The 22209-nt window shown below is 40.6% G+C and overlaps 1 pseudogene; it reads right to left on the bottom strand.

The window, feature by feature from the left end:
* Positions 1 to 11906: 11906 nt before the first annotated feature.
* On the bottom strand, positions 11907 to 18057 carry LOC131255893 (putative pentatricopeptide repeat-containing protein At1g13630; annotated as a pseudogene).
* Positions 18058 to 22209: the final 4152 nt, after the last annotated feature.

Raw genomic sequence — 22209 nt, 5'->3', positions numbered from 1 at the left:
TGCTACACACTCATGCCATAGTAGGATTCCACCACCTATGGGTACTCAAACCCTTGGCCAGGTGTTGAAACTCCCAACGAGTCTACCACTGAAGTAAGAGTAAGGACCCAAATTCAACTCATTATAATTTCATTATATATATATATATATAGTGGAAGGCTCACCTGCGAACCAGTTCGTACGTACTACATATGAACTTTTTTGAGAAATCATATTTGATGAGTCTCGAAAATCTGAACGCATGAAGCATAACCTCATGAAACCCCCCCGGTATGAATTTTTACTTTGAATCAAAACTTCGGTGGGCTATAAAAAATACAAGCAGTTTCTTCCCTTAATTTGAATTTCTCTTTACTTTGGCCCACCAAAATCTTAGATAAGGGTGAAAATTCACCCCCTAAGGTTTCATGGGATTCCGCATCTTATGGACCATTCGGATTCGACACCCATGACACGTGTGCAAAGGTGCGCACGTGCGTAGGTGAGCATGCCTCTATACAAATATATGTATATTTCTAAATTATTTATGTGGGTCATGGCCCGATTAGGGCTATTTTAAAAGTTATGTTTGTGTATGATTAGGACTCTTGTCTCTCTAATATATATATTTGTGTTATATATAACTTTTTTTTTCTTGTCTAAAAATTATATTATCACACAATTTCTCTCTCTCTCTCTCTCTCTCTCTCTATCCATTAATGTATCTAGAAAAATGTCAATATAAGTACTTCGGAGTTCATCTCTCAACCATGAAAGTAATAATAATAATAATAATAATAATAATAATAACAACTGATATATTAAAAATTCATGGGTCTTAGTACTTGCCAAAGGGTCCGTAGATGATCCAAGTTTCTAGTTAGTTTAGGTCAAATATAAGCATTTTCATGGTCGGGCTTTTAAGTTACAAACGCATGTATTACTTAACATGTGTTTTGTGTAAATAGCCTTTCTTACATGCATGTGCCCTACATGATATCACATTGAAATTAATTGAACCCAACTTGACCTAACCTGACTGGAATTTAACCGGGTCCTCGAAGCTTAGACCCAAATTGGACGTGTCTAAAAACTTTGACCTATATCAATTGAAATTGGGTCAGGTCCATCAAGTAGCGGTGGGTCTGGGTCTAGTTCTTGTAGACCCAAACCCGAATCCGATTAAGCCCAATACCCGTCGAATAGACATTGGATTTTTTAATCTAGGTTTTGAGATGGGTTAGAGACAAATAAGAGTGTTGATTTATATGGTTGGGCCTATGTATCGGATTGCACACCTATGTGTTGCTTTTGCATATGCATGGTGTGTAAACAAGCACTCTTCAATATGTTTTTGGCTTAGGAAACCTCATTCCTTTGTTAGAATAGATAATTTTATCTTAAAAATATATTTTATTATTAAAACTAATTGGACCCAAACTAGAACTGGCTTTAGACTTGACCCTACTTTAACTAGGTCCAACACATGGACATGACTAAAGCTGGGCAACGAGTCAATCGAGTCGAGACGAGTCAAGTTAGGCGAATCGAGTCATCCCATGCCCAGCTCTAGACACAATCCAAACCCAACTAGAACCGATCTTTAACCAGGTCCGAAACGTGAGACCCATAGCTAACCATATAAGATTTTTTTAAAAAAAAAATCCAACCTATAGGAATTAATAGAAAAGGCAAATCCCTCGTCCTTTCTCAATGGGTCCAATAAATGGGACTGAATTTGTTAAATTAGGTCGAAGCCATCGAGTGCTGACTTGTCAATGTACCCATCAACAATACCTGATGTAGAGGAGATTAGAGTTTTGGAGAGTCTTATAACAGCAGGAGTAAAATGTCAATTTAGAAATATAGTTAATGGAATATTGAAAAAGTGAGGTGCTATATTGAAATGAGAAAAGTTTTAAGGGGCAATATGTAAATTTGGGAATTGCAAGTGCATAATTGAAATTTTCATAGTTTTAGAAAAACTAAGCCCCCAAAATAATTGTGATTTAGCCGAATAAACCGTTGCTTTAGTTTAGGGAATTCCAAGTGGACCGAACTCTAAGAGACAATTCAATGTATTGAAATGTTCAAGGCCCAATAATCAATCTTGACCGTCCATCCATTCAATCCTCATCATTGATTTCAGTGGGGTGTAGCCCAAAAATCTCCATGTTGGAAGATACTTATTAGGGTTGCAATTCTGTAGGTTTGAGGGTCAATCTAAGCCTGACCTGACCTCAAGAGGCCTAAACCCACCAGACTCAAATTCCAGCCTGATGTTTCAAACCCCAAGTCCTTTATATCCAACCTCAACGGGACACCATTTCTCCTGCGCTGGAAACCTAAGTGGGGCCCACCGTGATGTTTTTGAGAAATCTACACCGTTCCATCCATTTTGTGAGATCATTTTAAAGAATGGAGCCAAAAATTAGCAGATCCAAGACTCAAGTGAGCCGCACTAAAGTAAAAGGTGGGTAGGAAAATTCCTACTGTTGAAACCTCCCTAGGGTCGACAGTGATGTTTACATGCCATCCATACCGTTCGTAATGTCATTCCTATTGGGATGAACTGCAAACACAAATATTAGCCTGATTAAAAACGTCTGACTCCACAAATATTTCAATATTGGACGTTCAATCATCACGTTTTCGGCCCACTTTAGTACTGGATCTGGCTCATTTTTTGCCCCATGCCTTAAAATGAACTTGCAAAACGGATGGACGGAGTAGATTTCCCACAAACATCACGGCGGGCCTTACCTTGGTTTCCAGCGCAGGAACTTCCTAAGGGGAAATCGGCATCCACAGACCCAACCTAAGCTGGCCCGAATTTGGTTAACCCCAACCTAGCCGGAAACGGATTGGCTACTCCCCCTGCCACCAGCCAATGGCTGGTGGTCGGTGCTCTGTGGGCACCATAACGATGTAAATATTTCATCCATGCCGTCCATCTATTTTTCCAGATCATTTTACAATATTTTCCAAAGATGAGAGGGATATAAATCTCAGGTGGACCACACCACTGGAAAACAATAGTGATTGAATATCAACCATTAAAATCCTCCTGTACTGTTTATTTGACATCCAATCTGTTGATTAGGTCATACAGACCCAGATGAAGGGAAAAAACAGAGATTATCTTGATCCAAATTTTTTATGGCCCCCAAAAGGTTTTTAATGGTCGACGCTCATTCAACTCTGTTTCCTGTAATGTGGTCCACTTGAGATTAGGATATATTTCATTTTTGGTCTCATACCATAAAATGATCTGAAAAAATAGATGGACGGAATGGATGAAATACTTACATAATTATGGCGCCCACAGAGCACCGACCACCAGCCAAGGCAGGGGGAGTAGCCAATCCGTTTCCAACCTAGCCTAAATGCCAATCAGGTTTGAAATTTCCTGCTTTAACCCAACTCAACCCGAACAGTCCCCAGATCCAAGTTGGAACCGTAATACAAACCTTCAGGTTCATAGGCTGTAAACGGCCGTCCATTTGCAGGCCATCCTCTAAATCAATCAAAGTGTTTGGTCCATGTGATGTTTATATGGTGATCAGATCATTCACATTTCCAAGCAATAGATGGTTCAGATCAATGATCAAATGTCTGCCCATCCACTTACACCGGATCTTTGTTACCTGATGAGGCAAGGTGCAACCTGCAATCCCCATCCACAGCTACAAAGAGACAATCACAAGTGCCCAATGGTTTCCAACATGACCCAACTATGCATGATCTGAACCGTTCATCAGGCACTTTGCTTGGTGAATTTTTATTAGCACAAAAATCAGGCTGACCCACTTATCAGGTGGGCCACACGAATATGGCTTATACAAATTCTTATTCGTTTTTAGTTGTCCATTTTTCATGCCAGTGCAACATACTTGATATGTAAAATAGCCTGATTTTTTAGCTGGACCACGTCCTTCTCATCGCTCACCTGATGAACAGCCACGGATCTCTATTTATGCTAGCAATTGGCATTCCAACGATTGAAAAGAAATGAGATACCTGATAAAACGAGACGCCAATGCAGTTCTCCGGTCACCGGATTGCTGCCTTTCTAGATGGTGAGAATGGCGGGACGGGCGATTGAATTTCCAACTAGTCGAAGTAGACCCCAATCAAAGAAAAAAAAATGATGAACTTTCTTAATAGATTAATTTGTGGATGAAAACAGCCAGTTTTTCTCATTTCAGTTAGTGTTTGTGTGGCCAAACCAAATCCTTAATTTTCCACCACTAATTTTCATAATAAATTTTTTTTTTTTTCCTTTCTAATTCTATATTTGAATTGAGTAATTTTACCATAGAGATAGAGTAGATGGTATTTGCATGTAGATCCACCACCATATATGTGGCAATGATATGCATGGACCAAAAATCATGGTCCTGAGATCATGCGGTCCATTTTCTATGGGCATGGACCAAAAATCATGTTGGTTTTTCTATGCATGGACCAAAAATCATTGCCCCAAGATCATGGGGTCCATTTTCCATGAGCATGGACCAAAAATCATGTTGGTTTTTATAGAGTTCGAAATGAACCCTTGAATATATGGCGCCTATGGACCGTTCATCTAGCTGGGCCAATCGTCAGTGCGGATGTAGCTAACACATCACACTAATTGGATAATCCTGTCCATCTGATCAGATGATTTTGGGACGCGGTTTGGCTAGTGGTCGGTGCTATGTGGGCCCTACCATGATCTATGTGATTTATCCACACCGGGCATCCATTTTTACACATTATTTTAATAATTCAACTCATAAACGAGGCAAATCAAAATCTCAGGTGGACCACACTATGGGAAAACAGTAGTCATTGAATGTCTACCATTAAAAACCTCCTAGGGCCCTCTATAATGTTTATTTGACATCCAACCTGTAGATTAGGTCATATAGATATGAATGAAAGCAAAAAAACAAATATCAACTTGATCCAAAACTTTTGTAGCCTAGAAAGTTTTTAATGGTGAGAGTTCAATCAACACTGTGTGGCACACTTGAGATTTTGATCTATCTCATTTTTGGGTTCATACCATAAAATTATCTGAAAAAATAGATGGACGGCACGATGGGACACATACATCATGTTGGGATCCACAGAGCACCGAGGAGTAGTCAATTCCTTTCCCCTCCAACCAAACATTTTACAGGCACTCCCTTTTCTTTTTTGATCTATCTCATTTTTGGGTTCATACCATAAAATTATCTGAAAAAATAGATGGACGGCACGATGGGACACATACATCATGTTGGGATCCACAGAGCACCTGACAACTATCCATTGGCTAGCGGCAGGGGAGTAGCCAATCCGTTTCCATGATTTTGAGCATTACCAAATGATTGGTTTTGATGGGAAAAGAGTTCTCTAATTGTACACTTAAGATCCTCCGGCCAATGTGATTTTTGGGGTTATGGCCCACCTGATGAACGGCTCGAAACTTATACATGTGTGCCTCTTGTGATGGTTCCTATGTAGGATATGTAAGAAGCGTCTAACGTGGGATCCTTTTTCTTGAAATCGTGCTCCTTGAGTATTGTTACTTTTTGCAAATTTTAGCCGTTGGATCTTTGAGGCCATGTTTTAATGATATAAACCATTTTTATGATCGGATTCACCGTAGATTGGTGATACCCAAAGAAAATTTTCAAGATTGGAAGATCCTATCAATGGACAACAAAACAACGGCTCAAGGAGATTGTTCATATTCATAGGAAATTGTTGAAACGCTCGAGGAGACCTTTTTTGTCGTGCGGCCCGCTAGAGTTTTGAATCTGCCTCATTTTTTGGGCCCTTGTCCTAACATGACAGGAAAAACAGATGAATGGGGTGGATTTCTCACAAACATCACATTCAACCCCACTTACCTTCCAGTCAAAGGCATTACCTGTGTCCAATTAAAAATGATCAAGCTCGGATTTTGACTTTACGAACATTGTGGTATGGTCAAATTCTCGAAATCGAGTTAGGGAAGTTTCAAATATTTCGGATTAGTTATTTGACAAGTTCTGAAAATAAAAAATTCAGACTAAATTGCCCTTGTAATAGAATAAGTAGTTGCGATTTTTAAGTGAAAAAGAAGTTACCTGGTATCCAATACAAAGAGAGTGACGGGGACAGAAGTTGTTATTGGGCTGCGGTTTTTAAGTAAAAAAGAAGTCCGTAGAATGCAATACTAAGAAAGTATTGTGGACAGAAGTTGTTATTGGGCATATGGAATCTATATCCGATTCATTCATTTTCTTTATAGTCTTTTATTTATATAAAAATATGTTAACTTCTTGCTGACATTGATATTTTGGTGGCTAATAAAACTTAATAACTTATAACGGTGTTCGTTTGATACAAACTATTTTCTTGTGTCGTGGTCAATATGGTTGGCAAATGTTGATCATACTTTCCACCATGACTTTTCATGAAATTCCAAAATTAATGGATGGAATGGATTCCAAACGTATGTAATGATAGACCCCACGTACGATGTTCTTATAGTGTTAAGGGTCAAGGTTAAGGTTGTCATGTGTTAACTGTCGATATTGTCATGTGTTGAGGGTCGATATTGTTAGGGTCAAGGTTGTCATGTGTTAAGGGTCGAAGTTGTCATGGTCGAGGTTGTCATGGCCAAGTTCTTGTATGTTCACTAAAAAAAAATGGATAAAAAGATATGGGCTAAATTTGTAGCAAAAGAATATTTTAGCCAGTAGTCATTGATACTATAGCCTAAAGCTCATGATGTGGTGATCCGTTCCGTCCACCTTATCGGCTAGCTCGCCGTGGACCCAAAAAGTCCTAACTGGGGCAGGGTCCACTTCCAACAAACATCATAGTGAGCATGAAACGTTTAACGGTGGGCGCCACTATCACCATTATTTTATATTATGTGGCCCACACAAGCTCCAAATTAGGCTAATATTTGGGCCCTATTTGAAAATGACACAGCAGAAAGGATAGGTGGCGTGGATTATATACATACATCAATGTAGGCCCCACTAGTTGGGCATTGCCCACGCCCAAAAAGGCTTACGTCCGCTCTGACGGGTTGGCATCCGCGGCTCTGATGGTTACTGCGCACCTACGTGAACCCTTTTTATTTTCTTTTCTTTTCTTTTCCTTGTTTTTTTATAAATATTGTATTTATAATTTCACATATATGTGGGTCCATTTCCAAGATCCAAATCGTCCATCGGGTTGGCCAGCTCACCATAGGCCCGGAGAGCCCTGCCTTTAATAGGTTCAAATACACACATACCCCACAGTGGGACTCCCACTTAGAAAGTTTCATCGGTGGATGCCATCACCATCACTGTTTTCTATGGTGTGGCCCACTTAAGAGATAGTTCTGGCTCAAATTTGGGACCTAGCCCTAAAATGTTTTGACCTAGTAGGTGGACGGTGTGGATTATACACATACAACAAAGTAGGTCCCACAAATGGAGGCCCCACGAGTTCTCTCAGGGATCACTGATGGTGACGAAATCGGATTGTGTTCTGAGTTACTCAGTACGCTCTATCCATCGTACTAAGTAAACTCTGTTGGGTCCACCGTGAATGTATGTGGTTTATCCACGTCCATCCATTTTTCCAGATCATTTAAGGGATCGAGACCATAATTGAAGCATATGCAAAGCTACCACAAAAACAGTGGGAATAATGATTTCCACATTTGAAACCTTGTTAGGCCCTACAGTGATGTTTATTTGTCATTGAGCTTGTTCATAAGATTAAAAAAACATGGATGAAGGAAAATATATATATAAGCTTGATCCAAAACTTCATATGTTCAATTCACACTGTTTTGTGTGGTCCATTTGAGCTTTGGATATGCTTCATTTTTTGGCCCAAGCCATAAAATTATCCAGTAAAATGGATGGAAGGAGTGAATAAAATATATAAATCATGGTGGACCCCACTGGAGTAAAGTTTACTCAATATGCTTAGTGTACTGAGTTACTTGCTACCCAATTCCCGTTTGGGATGTCAGGACGTCTCCCTTCTCTTGTATATATTTAAGAATTTTACATTGGTGGGGTCCACACGCTAGCAATCCACTCCATCCACCAACTTGGTCATGCCAAGGTCGGCCCAAAAAGCTTTGGATCAAGCTAATCCTATATTTTTTCATCATCCAAACCTAAGTAACCTTATAAACAAGTTGAATAGCAAATAAATATTACGGTGTTTGAAAATGAAGAAGAAGCTTAGAAATAACAACAAAGAAGAAAAAAAAATATTCCTAAGGGACCAAGTTCCAAAGCAGGGGTATTTTCATCCACTAATTCTTTAAAAATTGATTAAAATGTAAACTAAAGAATATATTTGAAAGAACAAGTTTTTGGGGGCAATTTCGCAATACCATAAGACTAGTACGGTCGAAATCCCTAAATCATTATACAACCAGTTTTTCCCAAAATTTGTGTCATATATAGGATATCTTCTTCCTTGCAAACGATAAAAGGTGGACCACACCATGATGATCCCATGAAATGAAAAGCAGGCTAATGTGGGTCTTCTGGACCCAATCATACAAGAAGCCAAAATATTAATGTCACCTTTGCTGTCGATGTCACATGTATACATTGTTCAAAATATCCTCAATATAATCAAAATATTCTCAAAATTATCCTAATCTCCATCTTGGCAATACCGATACACAGGCAATGATATCGATCATCGGATAGTATTAGAAATTTTAGGTACACCAATGGATCCATATTGTCAATCTATGTGAATGTGTAAATTCCAGGTGTTGCTTATATTGCTTATATATTCAATGTATCGCCAATATTTTTTATTCTATAAATTTTAGGTGTTGCTTTTATCGACAGTGTATTGGTAACATTTCAATAATATCACCAATATATCAATATAATAAAACGTTTATTTATTAAAAAAAAAAATCATTTCAAATTTTTTTTTATAGAGGCATGGTTGTATGCAGTGTTCTATTTTTCCACCACAATATCGTAGTGATGGTTGGATAGATGGATAGATAATTGGATGGGAACTCGAACCCAAGACCTCACGTTGAAACTCCTAACAGTACCACCGAGTAAAGGACTCGCCCCAAATAGAGTTTGATTGTAATCAATCTATATAATAACCCGAGGGAATTTTATGGTGGCCCAAAACAACCCATCTAAATCAATGCAGGACGGTGACTGATATGATATTCCAAAACCGATTTCTAGTCCTTGAGCCTATATGGTTGTGTGTATGCATGGGTATTTGTGTTCATGTGCAAACAAAAACTTTGATTCTCTTGCGGAGTGGGACAGTTGGTGTGCAGGTAATAAGAAATTGTAAACATGGCATATAAGTAAGATAGACTAACTATCTAAATTATAATTAATTTATGTAAGACTTTTAAATGCATTTGATTGTAATCAACATATGTAAAAGTATATTACATTGCACCTGTGGGAATTCGATACTTTTATTACTAGTCTACAGCTCAGATGGAGGGTTGTGTCAGATTGGCAGCTAGTAAGGGTAAGCAATGGGCCAGGTAGCCCGCCTAACCTAGCTTTGGCTGGGCTTAGGCATCGCATGCATGACCTGACCTGATCAATTTTTGGGCTGCGTTGGGCTTGGTTTCAATTCATTTTAGCTCAAGATCAATCCAACTTGTACGCTATTCTATTCCTTAGTTAGGCAACTATCTATACTGAATTCGAATCATTGGTTCCATTCCTTTAATTTCTTTGTGCATGCATGGCTCACTTGATAAAATGATAGATTAGGAAAATTCAAGGGTGGAATAGGGATTTTTAATTTTCAGGTTAGGTCAAGTTCTGGTCCAACCAAAAAAAATTTAGTCGGCCTTAGATCTACTATCTAGGCCCATTTCATGCTCTGGCCAGGCTTGAACCTTGGGCTTAAGTGTCACATTGGACCTAGCCTACTTTGATTAGAGTTGTGCATGAGTCAAACTGAGTCAAGCTTAGCACAGCTCAGCTCAGCTCAGCTCAGCTTGGCCATCAGCCAACACCAGCTTGAGCTTGGCTTGACTTGGCTCAATTTGGTCAGCAGCTAGAGCCGAGTTCAAGCCAGTGACATTTTCTCAAACACAAATTGCATTTTCATCTCCCATATCTTGAATGTAAATCAGAAAGAGCACTTTGCAGGTATTTCATCAAACACTTGGCGAGCGTTATTAAAATCAAGATATGAGGGCAGTCCAATGATGTGAAAATAAATAAATTGTCAAGATTTGTTTCCTCAATCTATCCTCGAATGCCCATTTTGAGAATAACTGATATGTGGGCAGTCCAAGAAACAACACTTCGTTGAGGCATTTCATCAAACACTCGGCGAGCAACATCAAGATCAAAATGACAAAGTCACCAAGCCTATTTGATCTGAGTCAATTTGAGTCGGGGTTTGAGCCGACCAAGTTGAACTCGAACTCAGCTTGAAATTTTTTCGAGCTCCAAAAACCAACTCGACTCGGTCCGAATCCAATTTTGAGCCGAGCCAGGTCGAGCAAGTGACGGAACTAACACAACCGGTGTACAGATCCCTAACTTTGATCAGGTTCAAACCGGCCCATTACCATCCCTCACAACAACAACAACAACAACAACAACAAAACTAATTCAATTCGTGAGCTGGTTGATTGGTGAATTTTTATGGAGGGTTAAAATTAAAGTAGTTAAGGATTTGAATTCAAAGCACAAGTGTGCAGTAATCAATGGTTAGGAGTAAATCTTATTTTGTGATGATCAGCCATCTACAGTGTCCCTCGGTTTGGACGGTTTAGAATCAGTTAATATATGAAGCATGTACGATCTGAGTGGTGCCTGCCTATTATCATCCACTCATCTGTATGCATGTGTGCGTGCAAATGAATGGACATGATTTTCCTTCATGTACATTTGTAAGTGAGCCAGTCCCGGCATGTGTGGACCCAATCCAAAGATCTTAAAGGAACCTGGCTCGGGTGGACCCTAATACTGGTCCAAAAGCACCATAGACAGTAAGATCATTTTCACTTCTATCGTCCATTTTGCTTGCCGTTAATCGTATGGTTGAGATAATCGAATTATGGTTATCTTCAGTCATGGAAAATCCGCGATGTATTCTTCCTTCCTATCCGTCCGTCTTTGTTGATCCCAGGTGGGCCCATCCTATCAATGGTTTGGATCATAGCAATGGGCACACCACATTCATAGAATCGATAAGCCATTGTCTAACCATCAAATATTATACAGTTTCATTTTTTATGACCCCTCCGGGCTCCCATAGTCCAAATGTCCCATCGTACACATTCCAACGTGCAACATTTATATCACATCCGTGCCATCTAATAGATGTGCCCCACCATCAACATCACCTGGCAAAAGAATCAGATTCATCCATTCATCAGGTGGACCACACATGTACGGATGTTCTCTTTGAGAGGTGTAATAACTTCTCATTAGCGTATGGAGTAAACTGTTGGGCCCACACGGCATGCATGTTTCATTATCCACGCCGTCCATCCATTTTTCCATATCATTTTATGGCATGAGTGCAAAACTGAAGCATACTCAAAACTCTAGCGGACCACACCAAACAAAACAGTGGGGATAATGATGTCCACCGTTGAAACCTTCTTGGGGCCCGCAGTGATGTTTCTCTGTCATCCAACCTGTTCATAAGGTCACAAAAACATGGCTGAAGGGAAAACACAAATAACAGCTTGATCCAAAACTTATGTGGCCCCCAAGAAGTTCCCAACGGTGGGTATTTAATTCACACCGTTTCCTATGGTGTGGTCCACTTGAGCTTTGGATATGCTTCAAATTTGGACTCATACCCTAAAATGAGATGGAAAAACAGATGGACAGCATGGATAAGACAAAAAATCACAGTGGGCTCCACATAGTTTAATCAGGACTCTATAGCATCCGGATGCAAGCATTTTTAGAAAGTTTGGGATGTAAAGGTGTGGCCAGGATCTGATGATCTTAATTTATGAGAATGTTATGAAAAATTCAGATTTGTTTTTGTGAGGTTTGCTATACTCGCTGTTCTAATACGCATGCCACATTGGCATTTGTGGGAGATATCAGCCTTGCATTAGATGGGCTCCACTGAAATTCACCAAGTTCTGAGAGATCAGGCCCGTCCATTCATCAGGCTCCAATAGGATTAAGTGCGGCTTTAGCCATTGGATCTGGTTCCTTTTGAAAGTTACTTGGCTCCTTGATGTCTTTGTAACGAGTAGATTCCTAGCAAACCAGGACAAAAGTCTATCTTGTCTTTCCCTTGCCTGCTGAGCAATGTGTGTTGTCGTGTGATGAGCTGATAAGCATTCAGTGAGAAGACGATCACGGAGACACAGATGGAGGGGCTGAGGTTCTGGATCGTAAACCCCATTGCTTGTTTCAGCAATGCAAGCTTCATACCTGCTGTGATGCTGCTGGCGTTGAGCACTATGATGAGGTCAACAGGCGAAATTCTGCATCGGTGTTGTGAATGGTGCTCTGAGATGGCTCATGAAGTTCTTGGGAGGTGAACTGTGGGACGGCTGAGAGAATTCTATGTAATTTTATGTTCTCTACCGTTCTAGTCTGGCTGTTGTCGATCTCCACGGCTGGAGAGCTCCTGGTTTTGGGGGTTGAGGATCCAGCACAAAAGTGTGGAAGAGAGATGATTGCGATCTGCCGGTTGGCACCTGTCAATGCAATACAGTTGTCTGATTGTCATCTTGGGCCCAATCATTCTAGTTGATCCTTGCTCTTCCATGGTCGAGGTCCCAACAAGGGGCCTTGGAAAGGGATTTCCTTCCACTTTGCGCCGCAAACTGCACATATCTGGTTCCCATGATTCAAGTTCAGCGCAATGCAGTGGAAACAGAAGGTGTGAGAGCATTCTGCAGTGAAGAGTGTGACCATCGCCAGTTTTCATGGTACAGAAAGCACACATAGGAAATGTTCTCTGCAAAAAATATTAAAGGGAATTGGATTATCTTCGAGATCACCGAACAAGCATGATTTTGAGTAAAGTCATGCGTTCATGAGAATTTCCTTCTTTTTTCAATCCATATTTGAGGAATTGTAGGACTGATGTAAGGCATCAGCTCAAATGTAAAACATGACAATCTAAAGATACAGCCATCTGCAAGAAGCCCAAGTTCAGTTCAGTTTGCATTTGATCCATTACAAGTGACCTATTGTAAAAGAATGACCCATCTTGATTCAACAATAAACGGGCGGCACCATGAAAACCAAGTACCTGACTGCAACTGTAGTTAAGCTTCAAGAGCATTAACTTGAAGTTTTTGAGTTTCATAATGCAAAAAATCAACTTCAGAAGACAATGTTTTGAGTTTCACTGCATTGGACTGTTCTCTCTGTCTACAAACATTGAGGTCACACAGGTCTAGTCCCAGATTGCCCACCATGAAAAGAGAGTATTATATGTGGACGATTAATCCCAAATTGCCTACCATGAATAGAGATAATATTATCTGCAGATAAACAGATGATGATTCTGACAATTAATATTGGTAGATGAGTTCAGATCAATGAAAAGGATATTTAAATGGCTGCCATTCAACTCTAGATACCAAAGGTTAGGATCTATCACTGAAGCATCATTCCTGGACACTAGATTATTTATGGTGATAGCAAGATTAGGGACAGTTCAAACCATTGGACCATCTCAGCATGTGGGCCCCAGTGGGTGACAACATACGCTGGATGCTAGTCATGACAAAGACAAAACAAACTAAAAAGAAAAACTTTTATGGAACAAGATCTTTGTATTCTCTTCTTGCTCATGGGAAGAGTTACAGTCGACCTCAAAAGTTCCGGACTTTTGAGGGGAGGGAGTGTTCAAACAGGTTATCTTGACAGCTTCATAAGAGTTAAATTAATGCTGGTAGCTTCTGTTTTTACCCCTGTTTTAAACACATTCCCGTTATTTTAATTTTTTTTCCAATCAGAATTATAAAAATATTTGCATTTTTTTGCCGGGATTCTGAAAGACACACCTTTTTATATTGTGAAGGATTTTAACACGTATTTTGAAAAAATATGCCATATAAAATGGCATATGGTTAACTATGAGTACAACTTCAAAGTATAATAAAGGATGGATGTATTTAGCCATCAAAGTGGGTATAACTACTAGCTCCCGCGTAGAATTGTAACTAGGCTTTATACAACCGAGCATTAGCATTTGAACAAATTAAATTGAGGTTTTAAAGACCTGATTGAGCACTCAAAAGACTTGCACAATTGAGCTGCTTTGATCAGAAAAAAGATAGATAAATAAATTAAAAAAAAAAAAAAAATAATGTGGTCAGTGTCAGTCAGTTGTTAAAGAAGGCAAAAGAAGTGGATCCCATGTCACAAAAGCCAACGAGACTCAAATGACTCAGACACCACAATCAGAAACTCTATGCTTGAATGAAAGGCTCTGCATCAGCTTTATGATACTCAAATACTTGATTCCAAGTCCAAGTTACCTGGAGATGCAGCATGGGGGCCACGTATCTAAAGTGTTCTAAAGTGTCTGACAGGTCAAATTCCAAAAATCTAGGCATTGGGACGCTTCCTTGAAAGCCTGAGGGCCAGGGCCTAGGACCAAGAGATATTCGGATTGACAAAATAAAATAAAAATAAATAAATAAAACATTTTAAAAAAATTAATGGAAAGCTTCGCAAAGAACATGCTTGGATACCTACTTAAAGTGTGCAACGTGTGGCACTTCTCAATTGCATCACTAAGACACATTGTCCATACAAATTTTGAAGCGTTGTGTCGTTTCTAAGAGTATCCAAGTGTCAGCAAGGCAAAAACCTAGAATGCAAAAAGGTCCAGGTAATGCTAGTCCTAAACTAAGTTTCATGCAATCTCAAACTCCAACCTAACTACAATTTCAAACCTTCATTAAAAATAGTATTCATACCTGAGCCCTGAGAATTTGGCGGTGATCCTTTTGCGAAATGACAGCACATCACAGAACTTGAGCACATTGATCCACTTCTGCACCATTTCTAAAACTCATCCCCTACATGATTTCGAACAACAGTGAATATTTCAAAATTTTCACAAGTAATATAATATTTGCATGATTTTAATAATAATAATAAATCATTCATGTTCCCTATGCATATAAGGGGCATAAGAGCACGTTAGGATACATGGGATCTGAGACAAAAGAAGGGGGGCAAAAACAAAAGAGAAAACAATAATCATCTAATGATGATTTCCATGAGAACTGTTGAAACATGGATTCCCATTTTGAGTTCTTTGCATAGCAAACAGAAATCTCATGTACTCTCACAATATCACTTTCGTTTCTTTTGCCAAGAATTGCCAAGAATCTAAAGTATGGAACAATGTAATGATTGCTTGGTAGAATCCACTCTTTTCTTTGCTATCTAAACAATGCAAATCGTCACATCAAAGGAACACGCTTTTCCTTTTCCTTTGTTTGACATGGACTCCAAAACTGGCCTATGGGTCAGTAATTCAGAATATCAATCAAGGAATGCAAAAAACAGTTACATAACGGCCAGCCGTTACGTAAGGGTAATGGTGGCCAGCATTACGATTTATGCGGTCGTAACAGCTTAATGGCCATACCATTACGGAAAAAATGACCTGTAACTCATGGATTAGCGCATAAATGGAATCATTCAGCTTGGTTACGCATGACTCAAAAATCGAAACCAAAACTCTGATATTATTAATAAGGATGACTGAGTCTGGACTGAGTCAATTGATTACTACATCAGAGGGTTCTCTGTTGGTTTGGCCAAATTCAGTCCAGAATTTGAAAAATGTATCATGAGACGAGCCTGAGTTTTTGAACTCTGAATATAAGAAATCAATATCCAAGTTCAATATACAATCTGCTGCTAGATGGTTGGGGAGCAACTCCAGCAGGTTGGGTCAGGTTGAGGGTCAACCCAGGTCCCAGCCCGACCTGACCCTAGAGGACCCAACCCAACCTGTATTCCAACCCAAGGTGCCCAATCCGAACCCAACCTGAATTCCTCTATAGGGGTGCAACTTGGGCAGGTTGGGTCGAGTTTAGGGTCAAATGAAGCCTGTCCCTAGCTCAAGAGGACAACCTACAGCCTGACCCGACCCAAATTCCAGCCCAAGGTGCCCAATCCAAACCCAGATCAAATTGCTCTATGCTCAACCTGAGACGGACCCAACCTGACCTGACCTGACTGACACAACCCAAATACATGCAATTATTCCCAACCACACCCGAATTTGCTCAACCTGAACCCAACCTGATCTCATATCTGGTTCGAGTTTTCCAACCCTAACACGACCTGAGGACCTTGACAACCCAAACCAACCCAACCCGAATTTGGGTTAGGTTCGATGTGTTCAGGTTGACCTGAAACCTAGTTGCAACCCTATTCCTCTATACTTGACCCAACCCAACCCAACCTAACCCAACCCAAATACACGTGATTATTCCTCACCTGACCTAACCCAAAACGAATATGCTCAACCCAAAGCCAACTTGATTTTAAATTGGGTTGGCATTATCCAACCTGAACCCAACCTAAGGACCTCGACAACCCGACATGAACTTAGATTGAGCTGCAGCCCTACTGGATAGAAGTACATGAAAGGAAAATGACACCCATTCTTGTGTAGTACCTTGTACAAAAACAATGATGAAATTGATGTGTTCACTCCACAGCTCCAAAAGTATTTGGCTTCCGTTTTGCCTTGGGTTTACCAAAATATACACCCACCATCAACTTCCTCAAAATGAGTCATGACCCATGGGCATTGAAAGTCCACCTAACTGGGAAATAAACCATTTTTTATCATCTTAGCATGCATTTCAGACACTGAACTGAGATTGCCTTCTCTGTTGAGAGCAACAAGCATCACAGAAAAAATTTCCTGATCTGGAGAAATGCCAGCCTGTAGCATCATATTGAAGAAAATCTTCGCATCATTTACTAGACGTCTTTTGCACAATCTATTAATTACCGCACTGAAGTCTCCGATTGACATTTCAAAACCCATCTTTGCCATTTTATCAAAGAGTACAACCGCTTTTCTTACATCACCCTTTGCACGTTGTGCCTTGATTAGCGTGTTGTAAGCAATTTTCGTCAATGTATAATACCCTTCTCCAGGAGAAGATCCAGAAATCTCTCTGCGCCTTTTAGGTTGCCATTCAGGCAAAGGCCATTAATGAGCATGTTGTACGTAACAGGACTGGGCTCAAGATTGTGTTGTAACATTTCATCGTGTAAAGAAAAAGCCATTCCCATGTTCTGTTCAAAAACCCTGGATGAGAGTATTATATGCAATCTGATCTGGAATGATACCCTTCGTATACATATCCTTGAGAACTTTGACAGATTTTTGTAGCATCCCATGTTTACAAAGCCCTTTTATAACAATGCTGTAAGTAACGACGTTTGGTGAGATGGCTTTCATCTCCATTTCATCAAGCAATCGTACCATTGCATCAATGTCTCCCTCTCTGCAATAAGCATCCATTAATGTAGTATAAGTAACAGTCTTAGGGACCAAACCATGAATCAAAAGGGTTCGCAGCAAGTCTTTTGCCTCAGCTAGTTTCTTACTCTTGCATAACCCATAAATAAGGGAGTTATAAGTGACAATACTTGGGGTCACTCTGGCTTTTATTAGCCGTTCATATAATCCAAAGGCCCCACAAACATCACCCATTTTCACATATCCATTAATCAGTATGTTATACAAAACAATGCCCACCACAAAACCACCATTGGCCAGGTTATCCAGATATTCCCTCGCTTTCCATACCATCTGACGCAGGACAGCCCTAATTATGATGCATGCTCATGGAGATAATTAAACAGCGGAAATAAAAGGAATAAATGATCTAAAATTCTAACAATAATCATCATAACTGAGAAAATCATAAAGGAAACATGCAATGGAGCGGGCCATCACTACAACCATGGAGTAGGGAATTCAATTACTACTTAGGTTGGATCCGGCGAGGGATGAGACCTCCCGATCTTGCATGGTCACACCCAATCGATCAATGAAGATCACTAGTCCGAAGAACCAAGAAGTTTCTCGGATTAGGGATTTGAGAATTTGGGGATTTAGGGTTTAGATCGGTTCTCAAGATTTTGATCGAAGAGGAATTAGCCAAAACAAAAAAAATAGAAGAAAGAAAGTTATTACCTTGAGGAAGTTGGAGGGGCACAAGAAGAAATTAGAAGAAGAAGATCAAGGGGAGAGAAGAAGCACCATTAGAGAGAAGAGAGGAAGGAGGCAACCAAAGGGTTTGCTTTTCATTCATCAATAGTTCCAATTCGTGTTTAGGGCTTTACCCTACTTAAATAAGCAAATAAAGACATAAAATTACTAAAATACCCCTAGGATAAGCAAATAAAGATATAAGATTACTAAAAGACCCCTAACTAAGTCAAAAACGTGCAAATAACATAAGTATGGGAAAGTTTGGGCGCTCGGTCTTCTTTCTCTAATCTTCCTTCACATGTGTCTTCCCTAAGTGGGGTCTTCTATATGTCCAATCACATGTGAAAGGTCTTCAGCTCCTCAATAGTCGCCTATCCACAAGGACGGCACTTGTGGTTGGCGCTTTCTTCGTTGGTACACCTTGAATGCACTTGTGTCCGCATCAATTCCCCTCGGGTGAGAAAAACTCGACTCCGACGAGTTGAAACTTTTATAGCGCTCGAGTAGATCTGGATCAATACCCTGCAATGCGTCGCCCGACAGCCACGTAGATTCAGACGATGGTTTGTTCTTCCACTTGACAAGATACCTTTGGAAACCTCCATCTCTCGTGGATACTATCTCGTCATCCAAGATTTCCTCAATTGCTTCTTTATGGGTAATGGGTGGAGGAGGGGGTGGAAGGGGTTGGGTAGCAAACTCAGAAAAAGGCCATGAAAGGGACGATGTATCAACAATGGGAGTATGGGCACGGACTAGATCTTCCACATTAAAAGTTGGATTAATGCTCATTTCAGATGGAAGGTCAACCCGATACGCGTTGGACCCAACCTTTTGTAATATCTTGAATGGTCCAGCACTACGCGCTTGTAATTTCTTTGCAGATCCTTGAGAGAATCGCTCTGGCCTTATTCGCACCATTACATAGTCTCCTTCTTGAAATTCTTGCGCTCTACGATGAGAATCAGCTGAAACTTTATAATCATCATTGCTCTTATTTAACCGCTGTCTAATATGTGTATGCAAATCATGAATATGGCGTGCGAATGCATCGGTTGACTCAGAAGACCTTTGGGTAACAGACATAGGTAAGAGATCTATGGGCATTCTAGGTTTATAACCACTTACAATTTCAAAAGGACTCAACCCTGTAGATCTATTAACTGACCCATTATAAGCAAGTTCAGCAGTTGGTAAAATTAGGTCCCAAGTCTTAACATGTTCACCCACTAGACAACGTAGAAGATTTCCAAGGCTACGGTTTACCACTTCAGTTTGACCATCTGTTTGTGGGTGGTAAGCAGTAGAAAATTGCAAACGAGTTCCCATAATGTGCCACAGTGTCTTCCAAAAATAGCTAGTAAATCGAACATCACGATCAGACACTATGGTTTTAGGTAACCCATGGAGACGCACCACACCATCAAAAAAGATACGAGCAACATGAGACGCATCTGACGTCTTCGAACATGGGAGGAAATGTGTCATTTTAGAAAAACGGTCCACAACGACAAAAACGGAATCATGCTTTTTTATAGTCTTGGGAAGCCCGAGCACGAAGTCCATACTAATGTCCTGCCACGGAGCATGTGGCACTGGCAATGGCGTGTACAGCCCGGTATTTTGCTTTCTTTGCTTTGCCGGTTGATAACGACACCGCCCTAAAACTTTGGCTACGTCTCGCTTGAGGCTTGGCCAATAAAACGATCTTCCACGAGGGCAATGGTCTTATCACGACCAAAATGGCGGCTATCCCTCCTGAATGAAGCTCCCAGATGAGGAATTCACGAAGGGACATATGGGGAATACAAAGTCTGTCTCCCTTGAAAAGAAAGCCATCTTTAAGAACATATTCACCCATAATATGCTGGTCACTAGAGAGCGACGTGTAAGTACCCCCAAAATCAGGACATATGGGGTATTCATCTTTCAGTTGCTCAAATCCGACTACCTCTACACTCAAAGAGTTGAGCAACGCCACTCTCCTACTAAGGGCATCCGCTGGTTTGTTTTCAACCCCGGCCTTGTGTTTCAAAACAAACGAATATTCCTGAAGAAACGCTACTCACTTGGCATGCCTTGGGTTGAGTTTCTTCTGAGAATGCAAATATCTCAAAGCCTCATGGTCAGAAAACAAAACGAATTCTTGCGGTAGGAGGTAGTGTCGCCAATGTTTCAGGGATTGCACTACCGCATAAAATTCTTTGTCGTAAGTGGAGTATTTTTGTTTTGCCTCATTCAGTTTTTCACTGAAATAGGCCACTGGGTGTCCTTCTTGACTCAACACTCCACCTATACCGACACCAGACGCATCGCACGCTACTACAAAGACTGTAGAAAAGTCAGGTAGACGCATGACAGGAGCTTCCACCATCTTGCCCTTAATTTCTTTAAAAGCCTTGACGGCGGCTTTAGACCACACGAACTCTCCCTTTTTCATGCACTCAGTAATGGGAGCCATGATCGTGCTAAAACCCCTAATGAACCGACGATAAAAAGTTGCTAGGCCGTGAAAACTTCGCACCTCATGAATGTTCCTTGGTTCTGGCCACTCAACTATGGCCCTGATTTTTTCAGGGTCTGATTGCATCCCTTTAGATGACACTATAAATCCTAAGAACACAACTTGGTTAGACATGAATGCACATTTCTTAAGATTAGCGTACAACTTTTCCTTCCTAAGGACACTACAGACCTTCTTTAAATGTTCAAGGTGTGATTCCTTAGTGGTACTATAAATAAGAATATCGTCAAAGTACACCACTAGGAATTTTTCCATGAACGGCCTCAAAGCTTGGGTCATCACCCGCATGAAAGTACTGGGTGCGTTAGTCAAGCCGAAGGGCATGACCAACCACTCATACAACCCATCTTTCGTCTTAAACGCCGTCTTCCACTCATCTCCTGGGCGTATACGAATTTGGTGATATCCACTCTTGAGGTCTATCTTAGAGAATATAGTGGACCTGGCCATCATGTCAAGCATATCATCAAGTCTAGGTATAGGGAACCTATACTTGACAGTAATTTTGTTTATGGCACGGCTATCCACACACATGCGCCACGTGCCGTCTTTCTTTGGCGTCAACAATGCAGGCACGGCACACGGGCTCATACTCTCTTGGATGAAACCCTTTTGCAGAAGCTCATCAACTTGCTTCTTCAACTCTGCATGCGCTGCAGGGTTCATCCTGTGGTGAGGAAGGTTCGGTAGAGTAGACCCTGGGACAAGATCAATGGCATGATGTATGTCCCTCATAGGTGGCAACTCATTCGGTAAGTCTTCAGGAAATACATCACTGTATTCCTTCAGGACCGAGGTCACCTCACAGGGCAACTCTGATGGAACCTCAGGTGTAATTTCTCTAGCCACAAGGGCATACACCATAGAATCCTCCTTAGCCTCTTTTTCAAACTCTCTTGCGCTGATTATATGTAAAGACTTAGGTTTGGATTTCCCCATTTCTCTAGGCTCACTTGCCTTCTCATCCTTCTTCTTTCCTAGAGTATTCTCAGGTGGCATGGGATTAAGTTTGATCTTTTTACCATTATACATAAAAGTACACGCATTCGAACGGCCAAAGATCGTGACATCATTATCGAATAGCCACGGTCTACCTAGGATAACATGCCCCACATCCATAGGTAAAACATCACACCACAGGGACTCTTTGTATGACCCAAACTCGATGGGGACTAGACATTGCTGGGTGACAGGTAGGGATGTCTTGTCAACCCAAGAAACTTTATACTGGTCTGGATGAGGTGTGGATTTCAGTTTTAAGCGATCTAAGGTACTAGTGGAAATCACATTCTGACAACTTCCACTGTCCACTATCACCTTACAATTCTTTTCACCACACTTGGCAATAGTGTAGAAGATAGTGCTTCGACGCCAGTCAGCACTACTTCTAGACTGAGCTAACACACGCCTGACTACTGCAAGCGTTGCTTCTCCATCCACTTCTTCATCAGTAAGTCCTCCTTCAGGGTGATACTCTTCAACTTCATAATCACCCTGGTCATCTCCACCCTCGT

The sequence above is a fragment of the Magnolia sinica genome, chromosome 9 (genome assembly GCF_029962835.1).
Source record: "Magnolia sinica isolate HGM2019 chromosome 9, MsV1, whole genome shotgun sequence".
Taxonomy (NCBI): Eukaryota; Viridiplantae; Streptophyta; class Magnoliopsida; order Magnoliales; family Magnoliaceae; genus Magnolia; species Magnolia sinica.
This window is presented reverse-complemented; position numbering and strand designations above follow the sequence as displayed.